The sequence below is a fragment of the Camarhynchus parvulus genome, chromosome 1 (assembly GCF_901933205.1).
Source record: "Camarhynchus parvulus chromosome 1, STF_HiC, whole genome shotgun sequence".
Classification (NCBI taxonomy): Eukaryota; Metazoa; Chordata; class Aves; order Passeriformes; family Thraupidae; genus Camarhynchus; species Camarhynchus parvulus.
The window spans coordinates 23474002-23487963 of record NC_044571.1 but is presented as its reverse complement, the minus strand read 5'-3'; positions in this window follow the sequence as shown (position 1 = coordinate 23487963).

Sequence of the window (13962 nt, the reverse complement as noted above, 5' to 3'; positions counted from 1 at the left end):
ACCTTGTTTCTGATGAATCTTGCTGAGTTGATTCCTTGCTTCAGAAATGCATTGGTATAGCCAGTTCAAACATGGAAATGCTGTTACTAGGGTGTCTAGACTTTCTGCCCAGTCTGAGCAAGTTTATGTCTAGCTTCTGCCAAAACTAGATTGAGATCTGGAAACAAGATGTTGCTTTGCCTACGTTTGCTGAGGAACTTGTTCTGTTAAACATTCTGGAGGTATATCTCACATACATGCAAAACTGCTACCCTCACAAAAGTAAGTTGTGGCCAATTTTTATACAGAAAAAAAATGTTATAGGAACACTGTATTAGCTGATAGAAGATCCTGAAGCACCAGCATGCTGGACAAGCTCTTTGAAGTCAGGTGGTGATATTTGCTTCAGTTCAAAGATAGAATAAAGTACCAATGCACTAGGACATCTTTTTATTCGTTCTTTTCCCCAGACAAGTAATTATGTCCATTGACACTGGCATATCTCATTTTGAATTCTCAGGATAGTATGCTGCTTATAGCAGTCACCCAAAAAATGGGAAATCCAGAATTTTTGTTCTTAATTGTATGAGAAGAACGCTCATTCTAGCCTCCCTTCTTTAGGCTACTGAATGCAATTGTAGGACCTCTTCTCCCTTACTGTGCATTACTACTTCACAAATACTCCATATTTACTGTGTCAATGGAAGGATGTGTTTGCTACATTGCTGTGTGGAATTCTGCAAAAGTTGTATATATCAAATACAATTCTGTTCACATTTATTTATACAATTTATGGTATGTAGCTGTAGTGTATTTTTACAAATTTTACCACATTTCTGCAAAAATTAGTATAAAATAATAAATTCCACAAACAAGTAAATTGGTTTGAGCTTTGGAGCTTTATTTTTTTTGTTGTTTTTTTTTTCTTCCTAGCAAGATGTGCAATGTGAACATTATAGCTTTCAGAGTAGTCAGAATAATAAACTCTATCTGTTGCTGCCAGCTTCAGGGAATTAAGCTTTCTCAACAATGAGTTCTCATTTAGATAAATGTAAAATTTCTGTGACAAAATATTTTTTCCCCTGTATTTAGCATAGTTAAAAACTTTTTAAATGAAATTGCATATGTCTTTTTTAAGGCATGTTTATCTAATGCATGAACAGAATAAATCTTTTAATTCAACATTTTTTAAAATTTTATTTGGTTTCATATTGGTATCTTCATGTACAAGACTAAGGATTTGGTGAGAAAAAAGAAACAGCTAAAATCTTCCTCTAGTCATGGGCATCGAAGTGAGAATGTTGTCAGGCCTCAGAGTGCATTGTATCTGCATTGATTTAGCATCAAATTTTCCCCGTGTGACAATTTATGTGGGCTTCAGGTGTGGTTCATTTTAACCTGATCCAAATCCAGGCTGCCGCTACTCTGTTATTCTCCTCCCTCTCTCCCATCAGCACCCACGCCCTTGCTTTTGTTTTTGACACTCGGGTAGCTTCCTGGTGAGCCAGTTCAGGAATTAGTTCAGGGAATCATTTATTAAATAAAGTTATTGGGGTTTCTAGCCAAATCACTTCCCCAAACCCTCACCATGCACAAGGTTTTAGGGCATTTACAGCTGTAGGGAATTCTGAGCCAGATTGCATTTCTATCAAGCTGATTTAGCTTTATACAGCACTTTCTTTTGCTTATACCTTTACTGTTTCACACACTGACCCTTGAAAAATAATCAGCATTTTAAACACTTCATAGATATACAAGGCTGCAGCTGAGGCTCCCATTAATAGTTTTTAAAGATACCTTCATTCATAAATCTTTTGCAAACTAAATGATTTTATGCTATGCATGACTAAATCACTTCACAGTGGTGTTGAAACTGGCCATAAAATCAGAGGAAAGAGATGGGCACCTCATTTAGATTGTCACATGGTAGGTGGTATTCTGGATTCCTTTCTATCAGAAAAAAGCAGTTACCTGGGTTCCAGATGAGACTGTCATTCTCTTTTACATCTATAGCGCTTAAAATCAGCTAAGCAAAATCTATTTACTTCCAAAATTCATTAACTTCCAGCTTAAACAAATCTTTTCAGATCTTTGCAGTTCATCTCTAAAACAAAGATGAAATCAGAGCCTTCAAACTTTTACAAATTGTATACAAACATGTTCTATAAATATTTATATTCATGGGTAAATGTAAGCAATTCTTGGGTTTTTTTTTCATTGAAGGAAAAATGCTTGAATGCATGATAGCTACATCTTTAAAATTGGAATTGAATTGCTAAAAGGAAGAACATTATCTTTTAAGTACAACAATATGAATTATGTGTTTATTATTTGTAACTGGTATCTTCTGCTCTGAAGTAATATATTCTTAATCTGCTCTTAATGTAATTAAAATACTATAAAGAATAAATTCATTCTGTATTGTCATGCTTACCACTTTAAAACTTCAAGATGGCCTAATTTATAGGTTTTTTGTCAATTAATATCCTCACAGAAAGTGGGCTAAAGCAGATAGAAAAGCCTTCCAAGTATTTCTACTTATACTCTTACAATCTGATTGCTACCAAAGCTGAAGAAATAGATTTTAGATTTCTTAGAATTCATTTTTGTACACTTACATATGAAATAAAATTTATGCATTATATTCAAACTCTTTTTCTGCTACGCAAGTATGTTTTACTGAACAATTACAAAGTGATATTAACTGTGATTCATTCGTCTGTTTACAGTTCAGTTCATGAACTGTTCAGTACATGAGAGTCATTGCAGACTCATTAAGCAAAGTATTTAAGCACCTACTTAGTTTCTATTAGTTTTATGCAAGTGCCTAGATTCTGTTAAAGCCAATGGAATTAGTCATAAGGTGCAGTGATTCAATAACTGCTGTTGAGTTACATGCATGGTTAAAGTCATGCATACACTTACATGCTCTATGAATGGGAGCATAAACCAAAAGCAAGAAACTGCTCAAGCACTGAAGCTGAGAAGGAATCATATTTAAAATATAAAATGAAAATAGAATAAAATGAAATTTCTTAGGCATCATGTTCATTTAAGCATGAACTTCATCCAAAATAAAAAGCATTGTGGCATTTAGGAAGAGTCAAGGGTCAATTTAATATAGGATCATTACAGATCTGTGCAAAATCTAGGTTATGCCCAGGCATGTAGGCTACATAGCTGGTCACAATAACTCCTGAAGAAGAAGGGCAATATAATAAATTTACATATGAATTCATTTAATGATCTCACTTTTTTTTCTCCTTTATGGTACATTTTATTTTTTTTCCATTGTGTATTACTTTGATGTAGTATCAAATCTGCAAAGTAGTCAACATAAATGTTAAATATTATGAATGTTGAGCGATACAGAATATGAATGTAGCTGAGTTCAGCAGCATATGAGCAATCCAACTGTTCATTGATCTTGCAAAACAACTAATTACATAACTTTCCAACTATTCTTAGCAGCTGATCTCTGGCCTTTGAGTCAGCTTGGTGTGTGTTGGAAGGAAATGGATAATTTCTTTACATAGCTGGAATAGATCACTCATTCATAGTTTTATTAAGGATGAAAACTTTTACAAAGCCACAATTTGGCACACAGTCATTCTTCTCTTCAGGTTTCAGACTTAAGAAATTTTACAAGTTTTATATAGATGAAATTGGATTATTTAATTAAATGTAAAATCCAAGAATTCAAATTCAAGCCAATAGCATTTTCAGGGGATAGGTTACTGCATCAATTAATATAGTGTCAGTGCAGTTCCCTGCAAGTCTGAGGGGAATGAGGAAGACAGTGTTTTGAATCAGAGGAAATATTGATTTAGGAAGAAAAGATGCTTTAAGTAATCTAAAAATAATTTCATTCTTTTCCAGCTTTGTTTTTAGTATATTAAGAAATCGTCTCATCATTAATAAATTCACTTTATTGAAGTTTATACCCAGTGTCTTGCAAAATTTCTCAATGTGTTTATCTGATTTTGCAATGATTATTTTTCATCATCCATTCATCTACTTTTCATAGTCACAGGAATGTTTCTGTGATGACAGAGGCTTTGCATCTGGTAAAATCTACATACACTTGGAATTGGTTTGTTTGTTTGTTTATTTGCTGTGATTAGTTAACAGTGACATGCTTGAAGTATTGGGAAAATGATTGCTTAGATACAGATTCCAACCTAGCAGAAATTAACAGGAATCAGGAACTGATGTCTGAGATTAGTAGACAATATATCAAAAAATATGTATTAATTTTGTAAAAGAATATATAATTTTGGGGAGTCTCAGGTTACAGGAAAAGGATCTTTGCTGGTATTTCCCTCCCATTCTAGTTTTTCTTTCTCGGTACATGAAAGAGAGTCAGATACATACAATTTATTTTACTAAAATATCTCTGACTATATATTTTTATTAGAAAGAAAAATAACTCAGTTTTTAACTTGGGCTGCATTTAACTACTTGGTAGGTCCTGTAACGGGGGAATAGTGTTTTGATCTTTATTTTGTTCCTCCTTTTTTGTGACTGTTACTATTCAATACTTGACTCCCTTAACTATTTTATCAGTGGTGCTGCTTTCATGAGTATAAGAATCATGTTTATATATTGTGAGTTTCTTGTCTCTTTCTGTTTTTAGAAATTTTTTCATCAGGGAGCCAAGCAATTTCATTGTTTTCAACAAGGATAATATCTCCCAATGACAGCTGTACAGTTGCAAAGGTTACTACTCAAAAATTAATAGAAAACTCTGCCAGATGTCATCACCTTTCTCATAATCTCCATTGCAAATGGTTCCCAAATTCATTATAAGAAAATACAATATGTTAAAAATGAAATATGTAAATTATAAGTACTAGCAGACATATAGCCAAGGAGAAAGAATGTTTTCTATTGGAAAAGTGAGTGCCATGTGGGGTGGACAGGATAGTGGGGGTTGGAGCAGCACTTCCAGGTATCATGGCTAAGGAGGGAGTCTGCTGGGGGTTTCTGAGCCTTGGGGAAAGCCTTTTGAAGGACAATGTTTGTAGAGTTTCCTTTTTCAGCTTCCTTCTGAACTTCTAATGGGGGAAAAGCAGATTTACATTTCACTGGGGACTGAGAAACCCAGTCTATAGAAACCACTAAAGACAGAAATTGGATTTGATCATACCATGGCTCATGCCATGACTTTCCTGGACAGCTCTGTCCTTTTCCAGTCCTTTAGGAGAAATGGGTAATAAATGCACATGTGGTAGTGCATGACTATATGCATCTGTTTCTAAATCTAATGTGGAAAAAATAAAGTTCTTTAGCAATGATTTAGTAGCTTCATCAGTTGTTTTTAGTATCTGCATTTGAACAGATGGAACTTGGGGAATATTGAAATAAAGAAAATTACTGTAATTCAGAAAGAAATGTGGGTAAGGTGATACAGGGATTTCACAAAGAAATAATGAAGAGATTAAAGTTCTTCCCTAAAAATGCCAAGGTACAAGTTTTAGGGTGCAGATGACTGTAACACTGGTGAAGTGTTTCTGAATGAGCATATGTGCTTTAGTTTGGACAGCTGATGGCCTCATTTTTCTGTCACTAGTAATATTTGACTGCCCCAACCTGTGCCCCCAGGGACTGTTGTGTAGGAAGAATGAGGAATTTAATGAAGGGGCATGCATAAGGTTTTCAGAAGTTAGGAATTTAAAAGCTGAAAGTGTGAGAATCATATTGTGACAGTGTTAGAGATAGTGAAGTAACAAGGCTATATTGGATGATGGAGATATCAAATGTTTCTGCAGGTTTACTCAGTACTCTTCTATTCTGTTATTTGGGATGGAGTGCAAGTTACATTACTGCTGGTACCTTTTTGACTCATTATAAATATTCAAGATCTTTACTGGTGTAGTGGTCTGTTCTATTAAAATTTCGGTTTTAGTGTTTGATTGTGAAAAAAAAAAAAAAGCCCAAAGATGACTTGCACATTTGAGAGAAATGTGAAAATACTTGATAATATTATTTTCAAGATTCAGTGAGAAGTGGTTTTCACTAGATGATTTGAAGAGCACGGTAGCATTTATTTGGCAATATTACAAATAGTGCATATCTTAATCTCATTACATTACAGAGGATTTTTATTTCTTCAAATCAGTAGTTATTTGCTGAACATACCATGAAAACTTTGATAATTGTTCAACATTTTTTGAGAGAAAGGTTTTAACTTTAGATCAGGTTCAAAGGTTGAAAATTTTATCTCCCCAGCCATTCCCAAGGACTTGAGAAGGGAAAATCTTAAATGAATTGTAATTGAATCAGATCACAGCTTTTCTTGGATAAGTCCATTTGAAATGTTTTTTGCAGTTTGGTCTTGTTTTATGAAATCAATTATATGCATTTTCCTTTTAAGCTTGTGTATGATTTGGAGTCAGTAGGAACAAAAAAAATGTTAAAACGCTTTGTTGACTAACAAAAAGTTAAGCGCATACTTAAGAGTACGTGCTTTACTAAATAGAAACTCTGTGGGAATGATTCAGGCAGAAATCAGCAGTGAATTAGCCCTGGCTGACCATGCAGAAGGCATCAACTTAAGGCCTTAAGAAGCAGAATGCTAAGAAAGAAAACATCTAGATATGTTATGGTGAGAAGCACGGGATTATGGATTACGTTACTATAGGTTAAGCTGTAAGTCTCTGTAAAAGGTAATGTGTTAATGACTGGTAAATTGGTTTTCTGTATATAGTCATGTTGTTGTTCATAGGTTCTTCATTCTGTTACCACAGTTGTATAATGTTCTGTTCCCTGTAAGATTGGTCTTCTGTTGGCTGCCCCCACAAGGTGTTACCTCCTAGGGCTACTGTGTTCAGCTTCTGTTTTTGTTATCCGCCTTAATAAATTACCTTTTGGGCAACCACGGTTGTACCCCCTCCTTTTACTGCACAGGTGGCTGCAGTGCTCCTCTGGCAATGCTCACCTTGGTCGAGCCAGCGATCCAACGCTATCACCAGACTGAAATAAAGCTGCCAACCCTGAATCAGAGTGAACCCTGCTCCTCAAATCGGGTCAACCGGACCGCGACAAAACTCCTCTACTGTCTTTTCCAGTTGTGACGAGACTAGAGTGAAAGAAGAAAAAAATATTACCTTTGATCTCACTGAACCATTAAAAAAAAGAGGTATGGCTCTCTAGGAACCTATTGTACCAAATCAGGACAATTCAGCAGAATGAAGCTTCAAACCACAGATTCTTATTACATGTAGCACTAATTTCACTGGGTGTGAAATTGTTTTTTTGCTAATCCAAAAAGCATGAAATAAGCACTGAGCAAGGAATATCTCATAGAAATAAAATGCCACATTGATGGTTTCTGACAGTAAGTAATGATTCCTTAATCATTACTTACCTCATCAGAGGGAAAAGGTGTTCTCACGACACAGGATTGCTGCAAACTAAAAAATTCCCTTTGCACCTCCCCATTTTATTGTTTTCCAAAGGAGTACTAAATCTTGATTTTACAAAGCAGTAAAAAAAAAGTCAAACTATTGATGCAAAGCGAATATGATATTAGAAATTCCTATTTTTGTGGGTTTATAGATTTGCTGAAAATAGGAATAAATGTCTTGCCAAATGAACCTTACGGTGCAGTGCAGAAATAAAATGCTGGCAAATGATGCATCACTGGCACATGTAGATCTCTGTGTTAAGGCCTCCCAAATATTTTCTATTAGTTCACACATCAATATAATCTAAAAGAAGTGGGTTCCTTCTTATTACATGTATAAAATAATTTGTCACTAGATGTGACTATGCATCAGGTATCTCGAAATATAATAGCAGTGATAAAAATATCCTGAAAAAATTCTTTGCATGAGATGAAGGTCTGCCTCAATTCTGAGAATTCTCAGTGTTTCTGCTGAAGCTGTGGCAATCTGTCAAGGTAAAGCCTCATAAATTCTTAGTCGGGAATTATTTTAAGATGGGGAAAACTGTGACCTCTGGAACCCTTCAAAACCTCTTACTATGTACCACAGAAAAGATTTCTGCTAATTTCTGTTTGTCTTTATTTAGCAAAGCTTTATATCATTACAGTAAAGAAATGCTCATATCGTAGCTTTTATGAGATACTTATATGTTCCTCCAAAAAATAACTCAAATTATTAACTTACAATTTATTCTTAGATCTCCGCTTTTGTAAAATGTAAACACAAACATAAAATAGTATACAAATTATTTCATTCTAATTCAGTTTTCCTGGTTTTATCTAGGTGTGCACTAGTGAAAATGAGACATTTTCTTAGTAGTTCATTTACCCAACCCAGGCAACTTTAAAACAAGATTAGAATCACTATTTATATTATCATGTTGCAGTTTGAAAGAAAATGTTTCAAATTTAAACCAAACATTTATTAAGGGTCTAAAATTTTCCTTCTGAAGACATATTAATTACTTGAGTGTCTCTTTGAGTTATGCTTTCCACTTATAAAAAGTGTATAATTGTGATCTATAATGCCATGATGTATTTTTGTTTATCTTTTAGAAATCTCATAGAAAATTGAATTTTTTCACTGGGTTTTGAAAACAGGCACATTTATTTCATATAGAAAAAATTTTTCTGAAAATAACCTAACTTAGTGAGTGCGAGTGAATTACCTGTTTTCTGTTATTCCTCATAAAATTCTCTCTGGTCATCCCTGAAGAACATGATTATTTCTGTGGCATAAAAAGAAGAAAGAGTTAGCACTGCTAACAGCACTAACATAATACTGAAAGCAGAGTTGCAGACCCCAGTGTGCTGAGCAAAGAACTAGTAGTCATCTATGAGAGAGTGCAGTTCAGAGAAGGCAAGGACAAGTGTGGTGTGGGCAAGGCTAAGAATTTACATTTGATCGGCAAATTATTATTATACAAAGTCAAGATGGAAATGCAGGTGCCTTGTCATCTCAGCCATTGGGGTAAAATGAGATTCAGGCCAAGTTAAGCAGTCATCAGCTAATTGTTTCTTTTTCCCTCAGCCCCTTCCACTTGTCCCCTCAGCTGTGCAACCACGCGGTGAAGAGTCCTGGCGAAGCCATCAGAGTGAAAAGTGATGCCATAGAAAGAGAAAGCTTTTTCCAGCCTCACCAGTTCTATGGTTTGGGACACTACACTTCTACAATAACAGCTCTCCCAGAAAGATGGAAGAGGTGATCAGGAAAAGTGGAGGTAGGTGAGCCATATATGATGGTGTTGCAGCTGAAGAAACCCACATAAGATAATGACCTAACAGACCATTTTTGTCAAACTATGTCTTGCTGTTGACTCACTACAGGATAAAGTGGAGTCAGAACACTTGTATTCTAAGTCTAGATGTAATCCAAATCTGGTTTTAAGATCCAGTGTTCTTAAAACCAGAACACCTTATGTTTGCTTATTGACAGTTGTTGTACCAAAGAAATAATCTTGTTCATCAAAATTAATCAGAATAGTCAGAAAAGACACAAAGGTAGTGAAACCTGTTTTTAGTGATTTCTTAGGACTGCCTTCACAGTTGAATTGTAAACTGTAGCTTTTGACAATAAACTCCATGGTTTCATTCCAAGTGATTTCACTTGTATTGTATTTCTTTTGCATTACTCTGGTACATTATCCACCTTTTGCAACATAGACATGGTGTTTTATTTACTTTTCTTCTTATTTTAGCCTTATTCTTGAAAGTATTTTCAAAGACCCTGTCTTCATGTCATTGAAAAAGAAAGCTCACATTTTTACATCTATTTTTTTGTTGGAGTCCTATTACAGCAGTATCTCAAATTTAACTCAAGATCTTGCTAATCTTGACTTCTTTTTGTTATTTATAGTTCTTTACTAACTTCCTTTGAAACACATTGTTACAACTATTGGACAGATATCCATATTAATCTCTCAACAGTCATTATCAAGGTTCTATTATATTTCCTGTGGATTTTTGACATTTTTCAATCTTCTTCCTTTATTTTATATCTCTGTTTTTCTCTATTTAGCAACCTATTTTCTTCTGCAATTCATGTCACTATTTATAATAATATAACATAACATATGAAATCTATCATGGTTGTTGGTTTGAAGCTTAAAGCCTGTGGTACCCATCTGTGTTATGTTCTTCCTCAGGAAATATTTGGCATTTATATTTCTCTATATTTCTCCTTAAACTTTCATCTATTTCATTATTCTGGAATATAAACATTTTGTTGCAGACCTGTCACTATTTGTTTTTTGGTAGCCTAAAACCTTACTTATCCTGCATTCCATCTACTTTTCAGTTATGTAAACCTTAACAATTTCTGGCATATTTCATTCATTTCCACTCACAACTGTTTTTCCTTCTGGTGATTTAGATTTATTTCACCTTCTGTAATCACATTTGTATCAGTTTTTGTAATGCATATGTGTATTTAAAAGGTGTTGGTATAATGATAATTCAATATTTTAGTTAATTTGCAAGAATATAAATATTTAACAGAAGTTCTATGCCCCGGTCCTCTTCTGTCCTCATCCATTTCACATATATATACATATTATCAACTGAAACACTATTTTTTTCAAAATGTGTTTGGCAAATTTCTCTTTGCGTGATTATTGAGTTGATTAATTATTGCTCTGAGTGATGATAAATGAGCATAGAGTACAGCTGTGTCTTCCTAGAAAGTATATAAAATACAGAAAAAAGTTTTAATTTTTTTTTCACTGTGAAGTATGAAAGAGAACCTATACTTATCCTTAATCGAGATTTTGGAAACAGTGAAGGCATGCAAATACCCAGCTGACAGGCCTTTTCTAACTGTGGTGCAATGGTGGATAGTGCAGCAATGCTGCTTCTGTGTTCCAACAGGTGAATTTAATAATTATTTAATTAAAACTATATTAAAAGTTCAGTTGAAGAGTAGGAATATGCTGACAGAGTATGCTATAAGCTATGTATGTGATTATAAAGTCAGCTGCTTTCAGTGCATCTTGCAGACCAAGGTATCCATTTCCCCCTCTGGCCTCACTGTGTTCTTCACAAGACTGGAGTCACCTCACTACTAAGCTTTGTCTGGCAAAAGACCCTGAAGAAAAGCCCTGCACAGAAGATATGAAAAATTAAGAGAAAGAGCTTCAGGCTTCCTAATCTTCTTTTCATGTTGAGAACAGGCCTGGTTTTTGATCCCTGCATCACTAGTGCTAGAAAACGGACTACTCAATAATTATTTCTTCTTTTCTGTGGGATTCCTCTGACTATGACATTTTTGTACCAAATTAAAGAGGCTGGGTGATGTCAGAGGAGCAACAAAGCCAGTCTTGTGCGCTGCACAGAGGTAGAAATGTACATGCCGGGTCTCCTCCCAAGTTAACTCTCAGAAGGAATCAAGAAGTTGTAGAGTTTCAAAAATAATTCTTGCCTGGAGTAATGGAAGATTCACAGAATCAAATTATATATTTCCTGGTTCTATGAGTGCTCTTCACAGTTTTTGACAAATGCTAATTGAAAAGCAGAATTCAGGTACAATTCAGGCACAATTTCTTACACATCTTCCATAGGGCTTAGCAGCACTGGACAGGTTAATGTTGTCTAGCAGATTCCCAAGTCCTTATTAATGTCAGAATGAAGCCAATGTCAAATTGTTTGCTTGAGAACAATTCTTTTGATCTTGTTTAGCATTTATAACTAGAACTTAAAAGTGAAGCTGGTTCAGGCAGCTGCAAGAGTGTTCTAGACTTTTTCATATTATTTCTAATTAGATGTTCTTTCCCCCAGACCTGATTTTTTTACTAGCATTTAGCTTTTATATTCTTCTGATTAAATTATGCTGAATGAATGCTGTGTTCCTTTTCCTCTTTTGTTCTCTTTTCACACTTGTTACAGAGTCTTGATCAATTTTTAAGATCATTGTTACTGCTTTGGATTGCAGTAGGAAGCAGACATTGATAAATGGAGTGGCTATGATAGTGGCTGGAAAAATGTTCTCCTCTAATGCCTGGAAGTTACCTACTCTTCTGGTTTTTCCAGGCAATAAGTTATCCTTGTTTTAAAATAATAATATTAAAATAGTGCTTTAAAGTAATTTCTTGTGACGGTTGATTTTAAAGCTGCTATAGTTAAGACTGAAAGTTCACTTTGGGTCCTAAATTAAGGTCTGAGTTTTATTAATGCTCAGTGTCTGCCAGTTCCACCCAAGACAGTTGCTGTATACTGAACAACACAAGAAAATCATTTATTATTCTTCCTATGTGGATATAGGAAGCTAGTTTTAGATTTGATTAAATTAGAAAATCTCATGCATTTTATTTTTGCATTTTCAGAAAGATTTCACATTGGGCTAAAATTTTTAAGGATGTTACCTCTTTTGAAAGGACAGAGATGGTTCTATGCAGTGATCATTGGAATTAAGTGGAAATGACAGTTGCAAAAATACGATGTTCATCCTACTCCTTAGGCTTTAAAATTTTCACTGATTTGTCCTTTTTTTCAAGTTAACACAAATAAAGCAGATATTTTTATTACAGTAATTCAATAAATCATGACTAGCATTTTATGCTAAAACTTGTGTGGATAAGTTCCTGTGTGTTTTTTAAAAATAGTTAATATTTATTTAATATTTAAATTATTTAGATGCCTTATTTTTTTGTCTTATTTTAGAGAAACAGATATTATTTCTTTTAATACCCATGTCTGATCATGTATACAATTGCAGGACATGTTCTACCTTTAACTTGTGTACTTTTTTGCCAGAAGATTCAATGGTCCTTGGCATGGAGAGCCTTCACATTGCTACTGTAATTAGTCACTATGTAATCTAGAGCCTAATAATCATATATAAATTCCCTACTAATTACCCTGTAATCTACTATTTGTTGATTAGAAGAGCGTGAGATGAGTATTTCTACTATTATTAATTTCAATTTACATGATAATTATAGGGCTGTAACAATTTTTCTTGTTTACTCACTCGGCTATGCTGTGCGGCCTTTTGTTGTGTTAATAAAATACTGCCTTTTTATGTTCATCCATTTTAATCCATACCCTGCCAGCTTCTCCTTGCATGCACTTCTAGCCTGCATTGTTCTTGGGCTGGTACACAGACAGGTCACTACAACAGGTCATTCTTTGTTTTCCCTGAAAAGCACCCAGGCAAGTTTATGTGAAATAGTTATAGTGCTCTCTCTAGTTTAAATATAGAGTGAAACCCTGCCCGTGCTGAAGGAAAAACACAGGGAACTGTTGCTCTGTGGAGCAAGAATGTACACATACCTGCTCTGAAGTTCAGGAGGAGGCAGTGTGGTTGGATACTTGGGTGAAGATGAAAGGGGAAAAAACAAGGTTAATTTAATCGTAAGGATATACTATAAACTGCCAAACAGAAGGAGTAGGTGTGGACGAAGCTATTTTTGTGTAGCTATGTAATGCATCAAAATAGCAGGCTTGATGGTTTTAATTAAGTTTGTATCTTTGAAAGAGTAATTTTGCTTTTCACACAAGGAATAATAACTAGTCAGATGGACACAATATTTTTATTAGAATAAATGGTTGCTACCAGCAGTTTTAGGTGTGATTCAAACTAGCCAGACAGTACCACTTGAAAATCTAAAGGCAGGAGACATGGTGATGTAAATGATTATGATGTATTGGTGATTCTAGGAAGAGGCTGCATGTATGGAAGAGGAGGATAAAGATGAAAGTATACTTCAGCAAAGAAGACAGCAAATTTAGTGTTGTTAGGTAGGGTCTCATGGGAAGATAGAATGAAAGAAGGATAACTATCAAGGTAGAAAGCTATAACTTTTAATTAAGGAATTAAATTTTGCTACAGCAAAATATCTCAAATACAAGAAAAAGTGAGGAGGTAATGAATATGATAAATTAGAGAAATTATCTGAAGTCAGTTACATGTAATCCAATAAAGAAAAATGCATAGTAAGACACTAGAGGATAAAAAAAAAATCAATCCAAAGCCAAAAAAATCACAAAGACAAAATAAGGAATCACTCTTTAGGCAGAAGAATTGCAGAGAAGCATTTTGA